This window comes from Myotis daubentonii, chromosome X (genome assembly GCF_963259705.1).
Source record: "Myotis daubentonii chromosome X, mMyoDau2.1, whole genome shotgun sequence".
In the NCBI taxonomy this organism is placed as follows: domain Eukaryota; kingdom Metazoa; phylum Chordata; class Mammalia; order Chiroptera; family Vespertilionidae; genus Myotis; species Myotis daubentonii.
Genome location: NC_081861.1, coordinates 96,730,734 through 96,738,487, shown reverse-complemented (window position 1 = coordinate 96,738,487; position 7,754 = coordinate 96,730,734).

Here is a 7,754-nt window from a genome sequence, read left to right as displayed (position 1 = left end):
TGACAAAACCACAGGCAACATCGTACTCATGGGAAAAAACTAAAACCATTCCCCTAAGGACAGGAACAAGGCAGGGATGCCCACTCTCATTGCTATTATTCAATACAGTACTGGAGGTACTAGCCATTGATATCAGACAAGAAGAAGAAATAAATGGCATCCAAATTGAAAAAGAAAAGTAAAACTGTCCTTATTCACTGATGATGATACTATACATAGAAAACACTAAAGACTCCATCAAAAATTATTAGAATTAGTAAATGAATTCGACAATGTAGCAGGATACAAAATTAATGCCACGAAACCTATGGCATTTCTATACACCAACAATGAACTTACAGAGAGACTAAAAGAGCAATCCCATTTACCATCACACCAAAAATTTAATATACCTAAGAATAAACTTAACTAAGGAGGTAAAAGACCTGTATGCGAAAAACTACAGGACATTGAAAAAAGAGATAGAGGAAGGTACAAACAGATGGAAGAACATACCGTGTTCATGGATTGGTAGAATCAACATCATTAAACTGTCCATACTACTCAAAGCAATCTATATATTCAATGCGCTCCCCATTCAAATACCAACAGCATATTTTACAGATCTAGAAAGAACTCTCCAAAAATTCATCTGGAATAAAAAAAATATCCCAAATTGCTGCAGCGATCCTGAGAAAGAAGAACAAAGTAGGTGGGATCTCAATACCAGATATCAAGATATATTACAAAGCCACTGTTCTCAAAACTGCCTGGTACTGGCATGAGAACAGACATATAGATCAATGGAATAGAATAGAGAACCCAGAAATCAACCCAAACCACTATGTTCAATTAATATTTGATAAAGGAGTCAAGAACCTACAATGGAGTCAAGACAGTCTCTTCAGTAAATGATGATGGGAAATTTGGTCAGACACATGCAAAAAAATGAAACTAGACCACCAACTTACACCATACACAAAAATAAACTCAAATTGGATGAGGGACTTACATGTAAGATGGGAAACAATAAAAATATTAGAGGAATCTAAAGGCAGCAAAATCTCAGGCAGAGGCCGAAGCAATTTCTTCACCGATACCACTCCTAGAGCAATGGAAACTAAAGGGAAAATAAACAAATGGGACTACATCAAAATGAGAAGCTTCTGCACAGCAAAAGAACCCATCAACCATACAACAAGAAAACCCACTGCATGGGAGAACATATTTGCCAATGATATCTATGATAAGGGTTTAATCTCCAACATTTCCAGGGAACTCATACAACTTGACAAATGGAAGACAAGCAACACAATAAAGAAAATGGGCAAAGGATCTCAATATATACTTTTCGAAAGAAGACATAAGGAAGGCCAAGAGACATATGAAAACATGGTCAAAGTCACTAACCATCTGAGAGATGCAAATCAAATCACCTGTCAGAATCGCTATCATCAACAATCAACAAATGCCAAATGCTGGAGTGCATGTGGAGAAAAAGGAACACTCGAGCACTTCTGGTGGGATTGTAGACTGGTGTGGCCACTGTGGAGAACAGTATGGAGTTTCCTCAAAAAACTAAAAATGGAACTTCCATTTGACCCAGTGATCCCACTTCTAGGAATATATCCCAAGAAACCAGAAACACTAAACAGTAAGGATATATGCACCCTTATGTTCATAGCAGCACAATTTACAATAGCTAAGATTTGGATTCAGCCTAAGTGCCCATCAGCAGATGAGTGGATTAAAAAACTGTGGTACATCTACACAATGGAATACTATGCTGCTGTAAAAAGGAAGGAACTCCTACCATTTGCAACAGCATGGATGGAGCTGGAGAGCATTATGCTAAGTGAAATAAGTCAGTCAGTGGAAGATATATATCACATGATTCACTCATTTGTGAATTATAATGAACAACATAAACCAATGAACCAAAATAGATCTAGAGACAGAGAAGCATCGATCAGATGCTCAAACTTCAGAGGGAAGGCAGGGGCAGGTGGGGATAAGGGTGAGAGATTAACCAAAGGACTTGTATGCATGCATGTAAGCATAACCAATGGATACAGACACTGGGGGTTGAGGGCATGAGTTGGGGGGTTGGGGAACAATGTGGGAATAAGTACACATTTGTAATACCTTAATCAATAAAGGGAAAAAAAGAATTCAGAGTAATGGTAATAAGGGTGTTCAAACAATTTAGTGAGAAGTACAAACAGCTTAATGAGAATTATAAGGAACTCAATTGGAATTATAAGAGACTTAATGAGAGTTACATCAACATGTAAAGAGAGTTGAAACAATAAATAAGAGTCAATTGGAAATGAGGAATGACATAGCGGAAATAAAGTACGCTGGCAACATTAAACAGTAGACTAGAAGAAGCTGAGGACTAAATCAGCAAATAAGAAGACAAAGTAGAGAAACACCCATTCAGAGTAGCAGATGGGGAAAAAGTTAAAAAGCTGAAGGAGAGTTTAAGAGAGCTGTGGGACAACATGAAACATAATAGCATTCACATCATAGGGGAACTAGAAGGAGAATAATCCAAGTAAGGAAGAGAGAACCTCTTTGAAGAAATAATGACAGACAATTTCTCTAATTTAGTGAAGGAAATAGTGATTCAACTTCTCAAGATCAGGAAATACAGAGAGTTCCAATCAAGATGAACCTCTAAAGAGGTTAATTAAAATGGCAAATATTAAAGACAAATAAATAATCTTAAATGCTGCAAGAGAGAGACAGGAAGTTACTTCCAAGGAAGCTCCATTTGAACTGTTAAATTATATCTCAATAGAAACACTTCAGGCCAGAAGGGAGTGGCATAAAGTATATACAAAGTAATGAAAACAAAGGGGCTGAACCCAAGACTACTCTGTCCAGCAAGGCTATCATTCAAAATTAAAGGTGAAATAAAGACCTTCTCAGCCAAAAATGGCTAAAAGAATTTATTACCACCTAACTAGCACTGCAAGAAATGCGAAAGGGAATGTTGTAGTAAGAAGAGAGAAAGATTAGAACATTAGTATAAAGAATAAGAATGACAACAAGTAAATACCTGTAAATAATAACCTTAATTGTAAATGTCTTAAATGAGCCAATCAAAAGATATAGGGCAGCTGAATAGATAAGAAAATATTATATATATATTATGTTTATAATATATATTATATATATACTAGGGGCCCGGTGCACGAAATTCGTGCACTGGGTGTGGGGGGAGGGGAGTGTCCCTCAGTCCAGCCTGCCCCCTCTCACATACTGGGAGCCCTCAGGCGTTGACCCCCATCACCCTCCAATCGCAGGATCCACCCCTGCCCAGGCCTTTGCCCTGCCCCCCAGCTCTTAGCTCCCCCCTGGGTTTCCGATCACTGTCAGTGGCAGGGGGCTTCTTCCTGCTTTCCCTTTCGCCTCCCTGCATTGTGCCTACATATGCAAATTAACCACCATCTTGTTGGCAGTTAACTGCCAATCTTAGTTGACAGTTAACTGCCAATCTTAGTTGGCAGTTAATTTGCATATAGCCCTGATTAGCCAATGAAAAGGGTAGCTCGTACGCCAATTACCATTTTTCTCTTTTATTAGTGTAGACTAGTGGCCCAGTGCACAATATTCATGCACGGAGGGGTTCCCTCAGCCCAGACTGCACCTTCTCCAATTGGGGACCCTTACGGGGATGTCTGACTGCTGGCAGTCAGACATCCCTCTTGCAATCTGGGACCACTGTCTCCTAACCACTCACCTGCCTGCTTGTCTGATCACCCCTAACCCCTCTGCCTGCCTGCCTGATTGCCCCTAACCACCTCTGCCTGCCTGCCTGATCGCCCCTAGCTGCTCCCCTGCTGGCCTGATTGCCCCTAACTGCTTCTGCTTCACGCCACACCTGGGACCCGGGCTTCCCTCCCTCTGGCCAGCCACAGTCACCCAGGACCCAGGCCAGCTTCACCCAGGCCGGCTGCAGCTGCAGGAGGCCTTGGGCGAGCGGCTTCACCCAGGCTGCAGCCACAGGCACCCGGGACCACAGGGCGTGTGGCCTGTCCCTCTCCTGGGCCGCAGGCACAGGCGCAGCTGCTGGTGCCCAGGACCGCAGGGCAGGCAGCTTGTTCCTCTCCTGGGCCGCAGCTCCAGCTGCTGGCACCCAGGACTGCGGGGCATGTGGCTTGTCTCTCTCCTGGGCAAGAGGCACAGGCGCGGCTACTGGCACCCAGGACCCTGGGGTGGGTGGCTTGTCCTTGTCCTGGGCCACAACCTGGCTGGCCCCCATTCCTCTCTCCCCAGTGTTAGAGTTTCTGAGCCATTATGGCATGATGGCATGAGGGCGTGATGACTATTTGCATATTAGCTCTTTATTATATAGGATTTTAACTTATCATGGTCTGTATTCAAGTGGATATTATACCACTTCACATTTTGTATAGAAACTTCACTGTAACAAAATTTCATTTTTCCTGGGCAATCTTTGTGCTATTGGTGTCATGTATTTTACTTTCACAGATGTTATAAAACTGACATTACATTATAATTTTTTTAAATAGTTAATTATCTTTAAATATCCTATTTAATAAAAGAGAAACATGGTAATTAGCGTACAACCGCTACCCTTCCCATTGGCTAATCAGGGAGATATGCAAATTAACTGCCAGCCAAGATGGCGGCCGGCAGCCAGGCAGCTTGAAACTAACATGAGGCTTGCTTGCTTCAGTGACAGAGGACTCCAACGTTCCCTGCCTGCCGCTTCAGGCCTCTGAGCTGCAACTCTAACCAACTATGTAACAAATATAGAAGCTAAACAAAACCCCAGAAACCAGCTTTACTCCACCCGGTCTTCAGCCAGCAGGATCACAACATTGTAAGCAAAGGCCAGAAACCTACTTTCAGCAGTGGAGGCCTAAGAGCTGGAGCCAAGCCTCAAAGCTAAAGCTGGCCCAGAATAAAAAAAAAAAAAAAAGAAGAAAAGGAGCGGTTGGGAGCTTCAGTCACCCCAAGCCTGAAAACAGCCCTCAGCCCCTCACCCAGACTGGCCAGGCACCCCAGTGGGGACCCCCACCCTGAAGGATGTGTGACAGGCTGCAAACAGACATCATCCCCTCGCCCAGGCTGGCCAGGCACCCCAGTGGGGCCCCCCACCCTGAAGGATGTGTGACCAGCTGCAAACAGACATCATCCCCTCGCCCAGGCTGGCCAGGCACCCCAGTGGGGACCCCCACCCTGATCCAGGACACCCTTCAGGGCAAACCAGCAAGCCCCACCCATGCACCAGGCCTCTATCCTATATAGTAAAAGGGTAATATGCCTCCCAGCACCGGGATCAGCGTGACAGGGGGCAGCACCCTAACCCCCTGATCGCCCTGTGGCTCTGTGTGTGACAGGGGGCGGGGCCACAACCTCCCTATCCGCCCTGCTCTGTTCGTGACAGGGGAAGGCGCCCCAACCTCCTGATCAGCACTGCTCTGTACCTGATAGGGGGGAGCTCCCCAACCCCTGATCGCCCTGCGGCTCTGTGTGTGACAGGCTGTGGCGCCCCAACCCCCTGATTGGCCCTGCTCTGTGTGTGACAGGGTAGAACCATAACCTCCCCATCGGCCCTGCCCTGAGTGTGAGAGTGGTGGCGCCCCAACCCCCTGATCCGCCCTGCTCTGTGTGTGACAGGGGGCAGTGCCCCAACTCCCCTATTAGCCCTACTCTGTGAGTGACAGGGGGGAGCTCCCCAACCCCCTGATGGGCCCTGCTCTGTGTGTGACAGCGGGGAGCTCCCCAACCCCCTGATCGACCATGCTCTGTGCGTGACAGGGTAAGGAGCCCCAACCACCCTGATGGGCCCTGCTCTGTGCATGACAGGGGGTGGCGCCGCAACCTCCCTATCGACCCTGCCTGAGTGTGACAGGGGGCGGTGCCCCAACCCCCCAATCAGCCCTACCCTAAGCGTGACTGAGGGTGGCATCACAACCTCCCAATCCACCCTGCTCTGAGCCTGACCAGGGGCTGCACCTAGGGATTGGGCCTGCCCTCTGCCACCCGCGAGCAGGCCTAAGCCAGCAGGGCGTTATCTCCCGAGGGGTCCCAGACTGCGAGAGGGCACAGGCTGGGCTGAAGGACCCCCCCTTACCCCCCTCCCCCGAGTGCACAAATTTTTGTGCACTGGGCCTCTAGTATTTAAATAATAAGAAACATATTTTTTCCTATGAATTTACTGTCTTTGCATTTCTTGGCGTAGATCGTTATTTCTATCAGGCAAATTTTTATTTCTGCTTTCAGGACTTCTTTTACTATTTCTTACACTCCAAATCTGCTGGTGATAAAAAAATTTCAATCTTCTATATATGAAAAATATTTTTCTATTTAACTATTTTTGAAAATATTTTCACTCAGTCTAGAATTATAAATTGAGATGCACACAGTACTCTTGTGAGTACTTTAATGATGTTGCTCTTCTATCTTCTCCTTTACACTGTTTCTGATGAGAAATCTTTTGTAATCCTTATATTTATTCCATGAATAGCATGTCTCTTTTCTTCTGACTACTTAAAAGTTTTTTTTTTAATATATTTTATTGATTTTTTTACAGAGAGGAAGTGAGAGAGATAGAGAGTTAGAAACATCGATGAGAGAGAAACATCGATCAGCTGTCTCCTGCACATCTCCTACTGGGGATATGCCCGCAACCCAGGTACATGCCCTTGACCAGAATCGAACCTGGGACCTTTCAGTCCGCAGGCCGACGCTCTATCCACTGAGCCAAACCGGTTTCGGCAAAAGACTTTTCTTTTCATCATTGGTGTTGAGCAATGTGATTTTTATGTGTCTTGATGTAGCTTTATTTATGTCCTGTGCTTGCTATTCATTGAGCTTCTTTGATCTGTGGGTTTATATTTTTTACTCTATTTTGCCAAATTTGGAAATTTTTGAATCATCCTTTCTTCAGATTATTATATATATATATACTAGGGGCCCGGTGCACGAAATTCGTGCACTGGGTGTGTGTGTGTGGCGGGGGGGAGTGTCCCTCAGCCCAGCCTGCCCCCTCTCACATACTGGGAGCCCTCAGGCATTGACCCCCATCACCCTCCAATCGCAGGATCGGCCCCTTGCCCCCCATCACTGGTTTTGCCCCCAGCCCAGGCCTGATTCCTCTGGCCCAGGCATCAGGCCTGGGCAGGGGACCCCCAGACCCCTCCGATTGCTGGCTCTGCCCCTTGCCCAGGCCTGATGTCTCAGCCAGAGGTGTAGACCCCCATCACTGTCTGATCGCCTGATCGGTCCCTTGCCCAGGCCTGACGCCTCCGCCAGAGGTGTCAGGCTTGGACAGGGGACCCCCATCTCCCCCCGATCACTGGCTCTGACCCCCGCCCAGGCCTGAGGCCTCTGGCCCAGGAATCATGCCTGGGCAGGGGACCCCCATCTCCCTCTGATCGCTTGCTCCACCCCCCGCCCAAGCCTGACACCTCTGACCCAGGCTTCAGGCCTGGGCAAGGGGACCATCATATCCCCCCAGTCCCCGGCTCCGCCCCCCGCCCAGGCCTGATGCCTCGGCCAGAGGAGTTGACCCTCATCACCGTCCAATCACCAATCACCGGATCGGCCCCTTGACCAGGCCTGAGGTCTCCAGCAGAGGTGTCAGGCCTGGGCAGGGGACCCCCAGCTCCCCGCAGTTACAGGCTCCACCCCTGCCTAGGCCTAACACCTCTGGCCTAGGCGTCTGGCTCGGGCAGCGGGGACCCGCAGCTGCAGCGGCCCCGCGATCGTGGGCTCCGCTTTAGGCCCAGGCAAGG